The sequence below is a fragment of the Mauremys reevesii genome, linkage group 2 (assembly GCF_016161935.1).
Source record: "Mauremys reevesii isolate NIE-2019 linkage group 2, ASM1616193v1, whole genome shotgun sequence".
In the NCBI taxonomy this organism is placed as follows: domain Eukaryota; kingdom Metazoa; phylum Chordata; order Testudines; family Geoemydidae; genus Mauremys; species Mauremys reevesii.
In genome coordinates, this window is record NC_052624.1 from 136,424,671 (window position 1) to 136,441,085 (window position 16,415).

At 43.7% G+C, this 16,415-nt stretch overlaps 1 protein-coding gene across 3 annotated transcripts in view; it reads left to right on the plus strand.

Annotated features, from left to right (window-relative positions):
• The window catches only part of BASP1 (brain abundant membrane attached signal protein 1), a 68,764-nt gene that overhangs the window by 46,367 nt on the left and 5,982 nt on the right, over positions 1-16,415 (plus strand). The window contains exon 1 of one of the 3 annotated variants that reach the window (XM_039526791.1): positions 12,829-12,873. The exons of the other annotated variants lie outside the window; for them this stretch is intronic. The gene's annotated coding sequence lies outside the window, so the exon portion shown is untranslated. Of the gene's footprint in view, positions 1-12,828; positions 12,874-16,415 lie in introns of those variants that run through there. 3 annotated transcript variants of the gene reach the window in all.

Here is a 16,415-nt window from a genome sequence, read left to right on the forward strand (position 1 = left end):
TCTGCCTGTGTTCAAATGATCGTTCTGAAACAAATGCCTTTTTAATAGTGTTGTGAACTTCTACAGGTATAAACATCCATACAGCATAGCACTGTTCACAACCTCTCAACTGGATTCCTGGAAACATAAGGAAAGCAGCTTACTGTGGATGTGTCATAGTTTATTCTCAAACATTCAGAACTTCATATCTGATCAAAATCACTTCAGCCTCCTTATGTCCATAGTCCTCAGTAAGGGCTAGTGGAAGTAACAACAGTTTGACTTATCCACTTGAGCTTTCTTAACTTGTGAAAACATCCCCCTTTTCTAGTGTAGAACTAAAAGCTGACAGAAATGTGTGTATTTGCAGTTTTAAACCGAAATTTGCATGCACAGATTTGCCGATGGGCCAAGAACAAGAACGAAAAAGCTCAACTCCAAAGGCAACTTTACAGAAGCATCTGAAAACCTTGAGCTGTGATGTGTCTCTATATTGTGACTTGCATCATTAATGCAATATTACTAGCATGGAAAGTGCTTAATTAGATTTTATCATGACTAGAGTAAATCTGATTGCTAAATAAGCACAGTAATAATAAATCAGTGCAACTATAATGTTTGGATTGTAAGTAGCACATTACATTGTTCCTAGACCCTTTCTCACAGAACATGGTGCTTGCTTCGATAGCTATGCATACTCCATACAGAGGTGTTCTCAGAAGTGGGGTCAAAATGTGCAACTTTTAACTCTGTGGTGTGGTTAGAAAACAAGGGATTTTTTTCATGAACAGAATTATGTGGGTCTTTCAGATAGAAATAGGTTGGTTTTTTTTTAAAAAGTCAGTATCTCGTATATAACAGTTCTCATGAGTTACCTGCCTTTGTAAAGTACTTTGAAAGCAAGTAACACTATAGGAAAACTGAGGCACAGAGAGGTGAGGTGACCTGCCAAATGTTGATGCAGGTCAGTGATAGAGTTGGGAATAGAACCCAGGCTCTTGAATCCCCCTTCAGTGCTCTGTTTGGATCAGTGCTTAAAAGCAGAAAGTAATAGGGGAGCCATAATGAGGACTGGGAAATCCTGTTTACTAATTTGAATTGTGGTAGCCCCTGGAGGTTACAGTAAGGGAATAGAGCCCTATTATGTTGGTACTGCGTGTATATATGCATACACTGGAAAGATGGTTCCTGCCCCAAATGTGGGTGGAGGAATGGATCGAGGAGGTGGGGAATTGAGCTGAGATAGGTTTGGACTGTGAAGAAGCCAAGGGGAGAGTAATTGGATTCTGACATCCCCCCTGAGGACGGGGGTGAAAGTAGAAATAGGGACTTACTGGTATGGGGCTAGGTTGGGGCCAGCTCTGGCCCCTGGAAGGGGCGGGGCCTTGAGTGGAAGGGGCAGGGATGGGGGGGGGGGTCAGAGCCAGCCCCGGCCCACCCTCTACTGGTAAGTGCCCTTCCCCTCCCCTGCCGGGGTAGCAGTGGCAGCTGGGGGCTCAGGCAGCAGTTTAAAGGGCCCAGGGCTCGGCCGCTGCTATGGCCCTGGCCCTTTAAATAGCCCCCGGAGCCCTGGGGTAGCAGCGGCGGGACTCTGGCAGCTATTTAAAGGGCCCAGGGCAGTAGAGGCAGCAGGAGCCCCAGCCCTTCAAATAGCCCCAGCCCTTCAAATAGCCTGCCGCTATTCCAGGGCTCTGGCAACAGGGCTCTGGCGGCAATTTAAAGGGCCTGGGGCTCCAGCCGCTGCTGGGAGCCCCAGGCCCTTTAAATTGCCACCTGGGGAAGCCGGGCCACCCCGGTACGGCGCACCGGCTCTTGCCAGTATGCCGTACCTGGGCATACTGGCTTACTTTCACCTCTGCCTGAGGATCATCAAAGTAGAACTCCATGTGCCCACCCAGTCCCTCTAGCTCCCCCTTTACATGGCTATGCACCCCAGGGCTGCTTGGTGATGATTTGAGAAGGATAAATAGGGATGTGGTATGGAGCAGTGTGGGGAGCAGGGTTGTGAGGTGGTGCATGGGGAAGAATTGGGGCTTAAGTTGCAAAGGTGGGAAGTGAAAAGGAGCTCTGATCTAATGAAGCAGAGCTCACAGCAGGCATCTACAGGCAAACCATAGGGCTCACGCACAGTCCTCACCTACAAATCTTCTACTGCCCAATCTCATTCCTTGCCCCCCACTTGCCCATTGTCCCTCTGAGAAGCGGCAGGCGAGAATGGGAGTAGATGATGGAACTTGATGGTGACTTTGGTAGTCTTGGCTTAATGCAGTTGGATTATCCTGAATAAGGGGAATAACTCCCAGTGCATCTAATTTTAGCACTTCAAAAGTAGTTTATGCCCAATAGTTATTTAGGGGTGGGGGAAGGGCAGAGAGAGAGATTTTTGGAGTTTGAGGATTGCGATGGTTTCGTTAGTAACCCCCCTAAAGCAATATGAGGAAACAAGACAAATTTTCCAAAAAGAAACATTTTAAAATCTTTCTGCTGAAAAAGTTAGAAGCTGTTGTCCTAGCAGGATTAAAATTGTCCTATGAAGAGTTAGTGGGCCAAATGTGGAGAGTAATGCAATCACTTAAATACAAGGGATTTTTGTCCTGCTTTAAATGCAAATTGCACAACACTCTGGAGTTACTGCCAATGCCTCCATGATTAGAAACACCCTTCTTAGAATCTCTAAGTAGTACATGGGACAAATGCAAATTATGTGTTTGGGTAAGGGGGCTTCTAAAATGGTCCTATTTCTCATTCCTATAAATTGGCTCACTTCTTTAATTTGCACTGCAGCAGTTTGAGGCTATTAGGCATCCACATTTGGAAATATTGGCTCAGCTTTATGCACGTGAATCATATCTAACTTTAGGCTCCCAGTGTGGGAAGTGTTGATCTTAGTGCTTAAACTGGATGTAAATAGGGTGACCATATTTTCTCAAAGGGAAAATGAGACACCCGCAGCGCTCCCCCTCCCCCTCTGCAGGGTCCGTCCCAGCCCTCCCACCCACAGGGCTGGGCTGAGGTCCCCCCAGCCTGCCCCTGCACATGGGCTGCCTGAGGCCACCCTCCCCCTCCCCCCTCACATGTGGAGCTGGCCCAAGCCCTTCCTGCCTCCCGCCCATGCGGAACCAGCCTGAGATCCCCCTCCCCACTCGCACCTGGGGACAGCCCAAGCCCACCCGTCCACCTGCACCTCTCTTCCCCCTCATGATCCTGGTCCAAGCCACCCCACTGCCTGCCTGTGTATGGGGCTGGTCCTCCGAGCTCCTTCCCACCCTGCTGCCCACCCATGTGCAGTGAAAATGCTGCTCGCAGCCTGATTCCCCTACCAGAGGGCTAGAGGAGCCCCTCTGCCTGGGAGAGAAGGGATCCTCCTGCCGGGGCTTAGCAGGGACCCCCTTTCCAGAGGGCTGCCCCAGGCGCTGGGCAGGAGGCATATGAGGTGTGTGGAGGGTGGGGAGCACACCAAGCCCCGGCTACTCACCTGTGCAAGGTGGGAACTGGTGGGAATGTAGTGGGGGTGCTGCCCGGGGTGGGGTGGGGGACAGGAGCAGCAGCGGGAGTGTATGTGGGGGAGAGTGCTCTTGCTGCCCATCCCTGCTGCTGTGGGAGGCGGCAAGGAAAACTCTGGTGTGGGCACGTGCTGGGGGAACCAAAGGGGGTGGGCAGGGCTGCATGCTGCCCCCCGCTGCTGGCTCGGTACCACGATCCCTTCACAGTATCTCCCTGCCCGTCAGCCCGGCCTCAACTGTTTCTGCACCCCTGCAGGCAGCAACTGAATTTTGGGTGTCCAGTCACTGTTTCTGACCAGACACTGTCAGGTGCCCTTTTCGACTGGACTTTTCAGTTGGAAAGGACACCAGACAACCCTACACACACCTATACCCCTCTCTCACACATAGGGGGATGGGGGGTGACTGACCGATCAAACCCTTCCTGACGGGTGCCCTCCTCCCTCCTAGCCCCACTGGGTCCCCAGGATAGGCCCACCTCTCCCAGTACCTGGTGTTGCATCTTCCCTGCCAGAATCTGCCACCTGCTCCCATTGACCAGCTGCCGCAGCTCGCAGCACACAGCCATCATTGGCGGGAAACAAGATGGGGGTTGGGGGGCTGTGCTCACAGACCAGCTGGGGGAGCCCCCTAGCCCCACATGCTGCAGCTTCCTGCCACCAGCCTTGCACACCCACCCCCATCGTTGACCCCCTGCCCTCCCCCCCACTCACCACTGGTTGGGACACCTGGGAGGGGGCTTAAATACAGGACTGTCTCATTAAAAACAGGATGTCTGGTCACCCTAGATAACTGCAGTGAATAGACTGGTTGTTTGTAGGTGTTATTCCTGTAGTGCTGTGTGCTCTTTTTACTGGTGGTAGGCTGTTTTTTCATCACAGGAAGCATACTTTTTTGCCCCAAAACACCTCACCCAGAACTAATTTTCTCTCTTTTTCATCCCTCTACTGCTAAATGAAACAGAAGGATGGAGGAACAGGAGTCACCATTTACTATCACTTCCCTAATCCCCATACTGCCTATAATAGAGCAGGCCTGAGGAGTTGTGTCAATACCCACACGTACAATTGATCAGGAGGGATATTTTGGTGGATCTATGCTGCTGGATCTCTTGCTGCCTTGAGTGGGAGGCAGGAGAAAGGGTGAAGCGGTACACTGCTCAGCACAATAATTTCTGCTTTGCCATTCAGAGTCAATTCTAAACGAGCTTAGGGTAATGCATATGGAATCTTCTCTAAAATGAATATCTAAAATGGATAATAGGGGAGAATTTGCAGTTAGGTGCTTAACTCCCATTGAAAGTTGGTGGTATTTAGGTACTTTCCTTCCTTGTGTTCCTTTAGAACACTGGAGGAGATTTTCTAAGTGACACCGGTAACTATGGTAGTTCAGATAGAAAATGTAGGTTTTGTAAAATTTTTCAAAACTCAGTATGAATCAAAATCTAAAAAATAGAAACAGGATTGTTTTTTCTACAGTGCTGGAAATACACAAACATGTATGAGAACCAGGAATGAAATGCACCAAATAGACTAGCGTAATACGTATAATTGACCCTGCTAAAGTGAAGTGAAAAATGGAAACAGCTCAAATGACTGCCGGGAAACATAAATGTAAAACTTTTTTTTCAAAGATCTTAATAACCTAAGATGTTAAGACTTGCATCTTTCTCAGTACCTTTGGCCTTGTCTTACAAAACTTAATTAGAACGCAACTGTGTAGAGTTGAGGTAGCTAATGTGATGCTGACCCTTGATGATGTCATCACAAAGCTGAGTGGTATTTAGCATCGTGTAAACCATTTATGATTCAATTCAGATCCCAGTAGGGCTTAATTGCAAGTACATGCAGAACATGACTTGCCTTGTGTACACCTAATTCATCGCTATATTCTTGCATAAAATTTTGTACTGGAGACAGACCTAAAAGGCTAAAGATTTTATTCCAAAGATGAAATGTAAGCCTCTTCAGAGCCTGTATAGCATATAAGTCCCACTGTATGGTTAAATTACCACTTAATGGTGCATAGGCTTTGTGCTAGCCCTCTGCAGAGGTGTAAATTTCAACATGGATGCACATGAAGCACTCAACAGTATTAGAAGCACACAACAGTACATACGCCAGTGTGTGTATGTGTAAATAGCATGATATATAGCCTCATTCTGAAGACTTAAATATATCCTGCCTTCCTAAGAAACCATTATTTAAGGACAAAGGTTAGCTTCCATGAGCTATCGATTAGCTTAATGGTCTCTGAGGACTAAGGCAGAGCATATTCCAATAATTAAACCAATTATTTGGGATACTTGTTAATAATCCCATATTAACTGGAAGAGGGACATGGCTTAATTCTGTGATACTGCATCTGTTTTAATTATGTAAGACTCCTCCATTTTGTGTTCAGGGGTGAAGAACATTCACATGAAGGTAGGTGTCTAAGAACTGTCCTTCTTTTCCCACGTCTCTTTCCCTCCTTCTCTGTGGTACAGCTATGATGTCAATATGCTGGAGTCAGGAGTGCTGATTTGTAATATAATTGGAGTCAAATTCTGCCTGTGGATACACATGTGGCTCCCACTGGCTGCAATGGGAGTGCCATGTGTTAGAATATAGATATTCAGATCTGCCTGTAAAGGCCTATACTTTAAGAACTCAGGTGTATTTTTATCACTTAGCTAGTTACAGGGGTATAAAAACAAAGAATCAAAATCACAGTCCGCCTGTGTATGGGCCTTCTCTCACTAGGATAGTCTGAGGCCTTGTTCTTAGGCTAAGGCCTTTGGCTAAGCAGCAGGGGCAGCCAGCTGGGAAGTGTATGGTCACATCCTTACATCCCAAACAAGTCAAACTGAAATAAGGTGGTATTGGGCTGTTAGGAAGACGATCCTTTCTTGATAGTGCCCATCCTCACCAGATAAAGAAACAGAACTTAAAATGATTAAAGAAAACTTAGTTTAATGGCATCCTGTCTGGCAAGAAATCACTTATCAATGGTTGTGGTTGTGAAACCCTCATCTCTGTATGTTTTATCTTTATGGCTCTCGCTTTTCTATTGTTAATCTGTCTGATTCTCTAATTGTTTCTATCTGCTGTATAATTAATTTTGCTAGGTGTAAGTTAATTAGGGTAGTGGGATATAATTGGTTAGAGAATTATGTTACAATATGTTAGGATTGGTTAGTTAAATTTCAGTAAAATGATTGGTTAAGGAAAAGCTGAGACTATTACTATATAAACTGGGGTCAAACAGGAAGTGGGAAGATGGGAAATTGGAATCATGTTTGCTCAGTGGGGGGGGAATGGGGAACAGGGACAGCGGCAAGGGTCTGCGGTGTCAGAGCTGGGAAGGGGGACACTGGGGAATAGACTCTATTGGCATATAGAGATAAGCCCGACTGGTGTGAAGGGCTTTGAAATATGCTTACTTGGAAACTAACCCCAATAAACATCGCATTGTCGGCGCTTCGAACTTCTGGCCTTATGCTGCTTGCTGTCTGCGTGACAAGAACCAGGGAAGTGGGAGGGTTGAGGGAAAGCCCTCTAAAACGATGCACAAGTGAGCAGAAAAAATATAGTCTGAGGAGTCTTGGGAGCTACTGCAAGTATTCACTACCTCTTTGTAATCCTAGTCTCAGTTACTGGCTCCATCTCCTTATCGTATGCTCACACATGACATTTTCAGGCAACTAGCACTGTACGAGAGCAGACTGTAGTCAGAAAGGAAAAGTCTCTGTAAGAACTTGATAATTACTTTGAAAATCTAAAATTATATTCCACAACTAATTTTTCCACTTGAAATCTGAGAAAAAAAAATGAAATGATTACTTTACAGTATTGTGCCAAAGTTTATATTCCAATAACTCTGCCTAAGCTGATGCAGAAAATAGAATGGTCTAGCTCAGGAGTCGGCAACCTCTGGCACGTGGCTCGCCAGGGTGGGCCGGGCCAGTTTGTTTACCTGCCGCGTCTGCAGGTTCGGCCAACCACGGCTCCCACTGGCTGCAGTTTGCCGTCCCAGGCCAATGGGGGCTGTGGGAAGCAGCCCAGACCGAGGGATGTGCTGGCCGCGGCTTCCCGCCACCCCCATTGGCCTGGGACGGCGAACTGCAGCCAGTGAGAGCCACAATCGGCTGAACCTGCCAATGCGGCAGGTAAAAAAACTGGCCCGGCCTGCTTACCCTGGCGAGCCGCGTGCCAGAGGTTGCCGACCCCTGGTCTAGCTACTAAATACATAAAGTTACATATAGTTGTAAGTGAGAAACATTAAAGGGATATAATAACAAATTACTTAGATCCCAAAACATACATTCTTTTGAGGGAACGGTTGTTAACATCACTTTCTAAAAAAGCTTGTGTATTGTATTTGTGGGCTGAGTTAAGACTGCACATCGGTTGCTCAGGAGGAGGGTAGGGAAATGTGGGCAGTGTGTGCTGGAAGTGCTGCCCTCATTTCCCAGCACACAGAGGTACCAGAGTGCTCTGAGGAGTCCCTCAAGAACTGAGGTCTTCACCACATCTCTGCTCTTCCCCAGTGCTGCATCCCACAACTTCCTGTTCAGCTCTGGCTGCTGCCTGGACCCAAGCCTTATACTGTATTTTCAAAAGTGACCGGTGATTTTGGGTGCCCAGTTTCAGACATCCAAAAGATAAGATTGGCAAGTACATATTAGAGATGTGTCAATAATTGTGGGTGCAGGATACATGGGAGGGACACAATATGAATAGAATACTTGTGAAGATGGAATTGTCCCGAAGCATTGAGGCTCTTGTTATCTTAAATATTTCTTTAGCTAGACATTTGGATTGTATATATTAAGTATTAGAGAGGTGGTTTGGCCATAAATGGAAGCTGGCCTGGAACCCTGTCTGGTTTCTAGAGGAACTTTGTTGAAATATGTCTCTGTGGAACGTTTTGATTTTGACAAATCAGCAAATAAACAAAAAACTGTTTCATTGGAATTTTTCTGACCAGCTCTATTTTTCACGACTAATTGGGAAAATTCTTTGGCTCTGACCCATATTGGGAGCTGTGGGTGTTCAGCACCTCTGAAAACCAGGCCGTTTCTATTTAGAGGTCCAAATACAGATTTAGGTGCCTAATATTAGGCATCATGGTTTGAAAGCTTTGGCTAATGTTGTGAAATTATTAAACAATATTTCTTGGGGAGAAATGCACACTAAACAAACCAATATGGCAGCTTGTAATTAGTATGCAAAAGGAATGTGCCAATTTCTGGCTGTTGTTTTAGTTTATTGTTAAAGACCTGACAAACAAAATTGTTTTCAGAAAGGTTTTCTTGTAAAATCTATTTCTATTAAAATCCTCTGAAAAGAAGGAGTTTGTCAAAACCCTTGCTTCCAATTGTGAACAATGGTGTGATTAAGATCTCTGGTCTGGGGCAGACTGACTTTTTGGCCATACATTTTTGCAATGTTTAATTTGGTGCAAAGGGCCCTTTTATTGGAAGCTGACAAAAGAAAATGATCCCGTAACCTGAAACATCCAGTACTGTAGCCAACATCTTGCATAGCTGATGGCAAGCTGGACCTCCATTGTGTAGCAAGTTTCCTAAATTCTGCAGCACTCTGATGTAGCAAACTGAAAATTCTGTGGCTGCTTGTTTTAAATTAAAAAGGGAAGTTTTGAATGAATTAAACATAAAGATGAATAATTCAGCCCGTGCACAGTATTTGTTAAAATAATGTCTTATGCTGTTCCTTCACTTTACAGTTTTCCATGTGCCAAATCTTTTGTGTGGACAACGCATAACTGCCTTGTGGAAATTATGGGGGAGGAAATTGGAGTCTTTGGCAGTTGTGCAGGTGACAGTTGGTGCATTTTTGGCACATGGAGAGTCACTGGAGGCAGTCTGGGATTGCATGGCAAACACATTAGTTGATTCTGTTTAAAATCCACGGTAGTGCAATAGTTAACAATGGTGACATTTAAAGATGACTTCTCTGTTGTAGAAAATGCAGTGAGGTTAATGCAGCAGTTCACACCTAGCAGAGCTGTTGTTTCAGGGTGCCTGTTTGCTCAGGAAGGCACATTTGGTTTACACTGTGTTCATGTATTCAAGGTTTTCTTTGCAACCATAAGACTAGAAACATAACCTTTTTTTAAAGACCACTGTGTATTATGCTGACCAATATAGTTTCATTGCTTCTTTTTACCCCCCTGTAATCCTTCTGTTCTTGTTTTATACTTGGATTGTAAACTCTTTGAGGCAAGGATTGTTTTTTATTGTTTGTGTAATATCTACCACAATCTGGACCTGGTCCAAAAATAAATAGTAATGAATGATGGGTTACATTCTGGAGTACAATTCTACAACAAGTTGTGGATTCTGCAACAAATGATGCGATCAGAGAAAACAGGGCCCAGGCTGTACAGTACCAGACCAATATGACTTGAATACAAGGTGACAAATAATATGAAACCACAAAATCAAACACCTTGAGCTTTTGGTTTCCTCTGATAGAATCAAACATGCTTGCTTGTTTCTATGGCTTCTCTTAAGACCAAAATAGTTTGAGTCTCTGAAGCCAAGTATATTATGTCTTCAGTGACCATACGGGCTACAATATTCAGCTATTCCATTGAAAGGGCTCCTGAAACGTGAACGGTGTTGGGAAAACTAAATGACCTTGCAGCATTAGGCCAACAAGCCATGTTACATGGAGCAGAACAACCTATTAGCAAGGCTTGAAGAATGTTGCTATTTGAGCCAAGGCTACCATAATCTGAAATACATATGTATATTTAACTAATTTAATTCCACTTCAACACTTAATATTGAAGTAACACACTTGATCAGTATATCTTGAAATATTTCAGTCACTTAATTGATCAGTTATACTTTATTTGAGTACTTTTTAGCTGGCTGGCTTTCTCCAGACGTGGGGATGACCATGACTCATTTGAGCAGATTACATGTGATTTCAGTTTGGTGCTAATTGGATTTGGTGGTTTTGGCAAGTCTAGTGTTTTTAATGAATCTGCTGGCCCTGAGACAGAGTTTCATCTCTGTTCTTTGAATAATAGATTCCTCACCTATTTTTCATTACTGTATCAACAAGTACCTGAGATCAAGCATTTCAAATAAATCTGGACAATATCTCATGTATTTTTTTCCTTTTTGACCTGTTCCCACAATACTGATAGTTTTGCCGTGTGTGGGAGGGGTTTATTTTGGTTTCTAGCTATAATTGTCCATTCCCCGGAGGGCTGGTTATTCAGTACCTTGTGGATATTGTTATATGAAGAGATGTTGTATTTGGACTAATAGAACTTGGCAAATTCTTGAAACTCTGCATTTGACAGTTGGGGTCTATTATCAATAATCAGGACTTCTGATATTCCATTTCTTACATATTGTGATTTTTAGATGGATCATTGTCACTCTGCTTTTGTCTGATAGTAATAACATCTCCATGAATTTAGAATATCTCTTAACAGAATCTTTTTGCCCATATCCAAATAAATCCTCACTCAGCATTTTCCATAATCTACAAGGGATTACATGACCCTGCACTGGCTCTTCTGTTGGTATTTTTCAGAAGAAATTAAATGTATCGCAGTGTGTCGGTATGTGGGGAATAGTAAATTACCTTCAATAATTAATCGGAGCTGTATTTTTAAAAATTATGGGGGAGACACACTCCACTTCTACAAGGAGAGAAGTAAGAGTGAAATTTATCCATCTGAGAGCTAAACACCTAGTTTTGAGATACTACCTGCTGGTAGTGCCATATTGGCTTGCCCATGGAAAAAAAAGTCAGCTTCAAAAAGGAACAAAGGACGGCCTATATCTGCTTAATATGGCATGTGGGAAATTAGGTGACCACTGCTTTTGTATTTTAAGGGATATCTCCCCTTACAATAGAGTTCCTTACCAGACTTCTGTTAGTCTATAAGGTGCCACAGGATTCTTTGCTGTTTTTACCAGACCTGGAAATTCATGACGTTTTTGAAACAGTGCCCATGAGGAAGAGGGGAGAGAGTACCAGCGGCAGGAGTGTATGCAGCCTGAGGAAGCGCAAAAAAGATCTTTGTGTCCAGTATAAGAAACAGGCTGACGCTTTACTCAATGATGGCCAAAGTCAAGGATCTCTCATTTTATTATCCTATTTCCCACTGCAATAAACAAATGCAATTGCTAGATTTTAAGGACTTAAATGGAACAATTTGGGGCATCTGGAGACTGCTGGCCACCTTCTGTTCTGTTACAGCCATGTAATTAACTCCACTGATGTTGATGGATTTATTTCATATATACATCAATGTACTAAGAGCATAATTTGGTCATATACCTCCAGACTTTGACAACTAAAATTTCTCAAAGCTGCTTAATTTCTTTGTCTTAAGAAGCCTGAACTTGAGCTAGGGCAACCTTAATCATCTCCATCACGTTAAGCCGTTAGGTCAGGGTTAGCATAAGGGTGATTGAGGATAAATGTGAATGGGTGGGGAGCCATGGGCTTTTGGCTAAGGATCAGGACTGGGAATCTGACCCTGACAGACTTCTGTTGACTTTGGCAGGCAAACTATGGCCTGCGGGACTGTCCTGCCTGGCCCTTGAGCTCTCAGCCGGGGAGGCTAGCCCCCAGCCCCTCCCCTGCTGTCCCTCCTCCCCCACAGCCTCAGCTCGCTGTGCTGCCAGTGCTCTGGGTGGTGCGCTGCGAGCTCCTGCCGGGCAGTGCAGCTGCGAGAGCTGCCGGGCTGCCCCGGTGCTCTAGGCTGTGCGGCAGTGTGGCTGGCTCCGGCCGGGGGGCACAGCTGCTAGTCCTGGTGCTCTGAGCGGCATGGTAACAGGGTGGGGAGTGGCGGGGTGGGGGTTGGATAAGGGGCTGAGGGTCCCAAGGGGCTGTCAGGGGATGGGGAGCAGGGGGTGGTTGGATAGGCATGGGAGTCCCAGGGGGCCTGTCAGGGGGCAGGGGTGTGGATAGGGAACAGGGAGCAGGGGTGGTGGTGGATCGGGGTTGGGGTGGGGATCCCAGGAGGGGTGTTAAGGGGACAAGGAGCAGGGGGGGTTGGATGGGTTGGCGGTTCTAAGGGGGGCGGAAAGTGGGAGAGGGAGGAGGAGGGGGCGGGGGCCAGACTGTTTGGGGAGGCACAGCTTTCCCTACCCGGCCCTCCATACAGTTTCAGAACCCCGATGTGGCCCTCAGGCCAAAAAGTTTGCCCGCCCCTGGACTAGTCACTTCATTTCCCTGTACTGGTGGTGGTGGGAATTGCAGAAAGACTCGTTGGTACTTTAACCTAGGTTTTGTTGTATACCTTGTGCAAAAGCAAGTTAGTAATTTTTTTTTCTATTGCAATAGAAGTAGACCATCAGGATCCCAATTTTCAGATTTTCAAAAGTGTGAAGTGGGAGCTGTTGGGTGCTGAGGTACATGTGAAAATCTGGCCCTAAATGTATATATAACTCTACTTCTTGACTGAATGCTTTAAACACTAGAACTAAGTTTTTAATACACACTCTTTTTTATGTTAAACATCTATGGCTTTTTCTAAAAACATGAGTATAGCAAGTCTTTGAATTACTGAGCTCCATCAATGTTTGATTACTTACAGTTTGTTGCAATGCCTTTATTAAATGGCAGTTGGCTGGGTAACCTGCAGGAAGGGTACCTATCTATTTATTTTGCAATGTTAAAATTCTGCTTTGAATTGTAGACTTTTGTTGTACAATACTTAAAGCTGGGAATGAGATGGGAAGTAGCTGATGCTGAGGTAGCTTGGCAGCTGATTTTTGTAGTTGGTATGACTGAAACTGACCTGTTACTTCCTCCAAATATTCTGTTGAAGGTTAGTTTCATTCTTCTATGGTATGCCAAATGTGCTAGTTTAGGCCTCAGTTTCTTAAGCACATGCTTAAGTTCCATGGACTTCAATGGGATTTAAGTAGATTCTTAAGTGCTTTCCTGAAGTGGGATTTGGGGCTTAATTTTTGGCAGTGCTGAGCACCCCACACTCCCACTGAAGGTGAGTGGGAACTCTGGGTGCGTAGTTTCTTCTCAGAAGCAGACTCTTAGTTTATGGGGTCATAGCCTTTCCAGCCTGTAGTCTTTCTAGCCTTCCATCCATCCTGGAAATGTACAGTTCTCTCTATTAATGATGTTGGTAATGGTCAATCCTAGTCTGGTCGCTCATTAAATGATCTGACCCTTTGCTGCAATGTGAAGGCTTTTACTGAATGATGCTTTATATAAAATATGTATGTGTATACAGGAAGTCATAACTTTATAGATGAAACCCTGAAACAGATGGTTATATAAAGAGAGAGGTCTATTGACTTTTTTTCAGAAGGATGCAATTTCATTATAGAGGCACAATTTAATTATGACTCTTAAAAACTGCTCAGTCAGATTTTTATACTGTACTTTTTTCAGTTATATTGGCCTATTTAAAGACCAGTTGAATTTTTTAAACATTCTATTCTGTGAATACATTACTATAATCCATGATCTTAGATTTAACATTTTGTGATGCTGTCATCCTAGGTATCCAGCTAATCATGTATATTCCATTTTAGGGGAGTGTTTGACAGTATGTAGAGGGGAGGGGGGAAGGATACTTGCTAATTTACTGATATAAAAATGAATTTTTTTAAAATAAACTCAGTTCTGGTGCTACTTTCTGGGAGTGATAGAAAACTTCAGGGTGATGAGGTCCCAGATTTTTAAAAATCTGGCCCAAGAAGCTTTTAGAAGGAGTTGAACAAAGCCTATACATATACTCTGATCTTCTTTTAGAACATCTTCATTCCAATATCTGCAGACGGGTTATTTTTTCTTAATGTTTCAACACTACAGTGAAAAAATTCTGAATGGATTGAAATGCTTTTTATCTCCGGTGCAGCTTGTAAGTCTTTTACTTCACTCTACTTGGCTGAGCTACTGCTTTGGATCTTCAGAAAATTATTGCTGTTCACTACTCATACAGAAACAGCCTATATACTACTTTGCTTTTCCTGTTTCTCTCCAGCAATGGAAGAGCACAGACATCAAAATTCAAGGGACCTCTTCACAACAATATAAACTGTCCCTCTCTTTGAGAGTGTTTGATTACACAAATTAAATTTCACCACATTCAGCTGGTAACAGCTAGAGAGAGTTCCAAACCCAAACTTTGGATTTTGCGAACCCCTCAAACTTTGGGGAGTGTTTTGATCCAAACATGTATTTTGAGGCTTGAGGCCAATATCTTTCAACTGTAGCTCAAGCAGTTATGATATTAACCACTGTAGATTTGTAAACTCTTCAAGGACCGTCTTCCCAGATACACAGACAGTGTTTAGCATATTGTGGATGCTACCACAACACAACAACATAATAATAATAAATGTACTTGTAATGTATGTCTCATATTTTTTTTTTTTTTTTTTGAAGTGAAAAAAAAAAAAAAAAAAAAATGGGCTACACAGTTGGCACACTGGAAAGTGCCGGGCAAAGGCCTCTACTTGTACATGTGCATCAGCTTTCTCTCACCTTTCATTTGGGGTGGCTTTGATCCTTGAGTCAACATGATCTAATAGATTATTCTTTAGAATAGATTGTTTTTCTTCCCAGAATGTCATGGGGCACATTTTTCAGTGTAGTCAGTTGCACCTAGATTTTTGAACCTGGTTGCCTAAATTTAGGCACTCAAACCCACATTAGGAATTGCAGTAAGTGGCCAGACTTTTAGCAATGCTCAGCACTCACAGCTCCCACTTAGGTCAATGGAAGCTATGAATGTGTCTCTGAACATACACCATTTTCTTTGCCTAAACATGAAAACAATACCTGCTCCTGGCTCTCATAATGAGACCATCTAAAACCAGCATTATTTCCATAAATGAGTCTTTTCTCCTCCTTTTCTCTCTCATACCAGAAGGGTCTCTGTGTGGTGGTCAAAAATAAAGCAAACCTTGGGATGTTGTCAGTAAATTTAAGATTTAAGATGTCATTAAATTTAAGGGTATATTTAAGGAATCTTTTTTGCCTTTGGTTTGAATTGACTCAAATGTGGATATTAAAGCTAGTATTTGACCCTTCAATAGTACAATACTGTATGGGAATGGTCTCAAGAGGAAGCCTTGTATATACATTAGACACATGGTTACATGACACCAGATATCATGATCTCTGCTGTAGTCTCTTACCAACAGACCAGTCTTGAATTCTGCTTGCTAAGTTTCTTCCCCTCTGGTTCCTGCTCTAAATGTTTTTTTAATATTCTGTTCAGTTATGTGCAGCAGGAGCCTTTTGTGTCTGATGTACCACAGGATTCTTTACACTATACTGAGAGTCTTCTTTGAATCATGGCTAGAACTGGTGGTAAGGGTTCTGGGGATAATAGCACTCACTTCAGACAATGGTAACAGAAATAAGGACCCACTTCTGGAGGAGGAAATCAGAAATAGAAAGCGAGAGGGGACTTGGTGCATTGAGAGAAAGAGTAATTGAGCGGAAGGTAGGATGGGTTGGGGAGAAGAACATCAAATCCCATCTTTACCTACAGCACAAATACACCTCCATGGTAGCACTGATGGTTCCTATGTCCTCATTTTGTGTTATAGCCTGATAAGACAGGAAAGGAAAAGCAACAGTCTCTTTGGTTATAAAATGAATAGAAACAAGGCAACTGGAAAACTTACTGAGAGGATGAGTGATCTTCATGCAGCACTTTCAATTAAGTAAATGACTGTTACTGCATGACTGGTAGCAATACCTACTAGCTTAGGAAACAGCTGTCTAATAAGCTGGCCTACAAATTCCAGAGTGATCTGTCTTTTTTTAAAAAACCCTTATCTGCTTTGGTTAGCTTATTCTCAAGGCTGGAAAGTAGCAGTCCATTTTAAACTCTAAGCATCTATAAATAGATCTGAAAATAGTTTATACATCATTCCCCCACATTTCTGTCCTAATGCATAATACCGATTGGCTG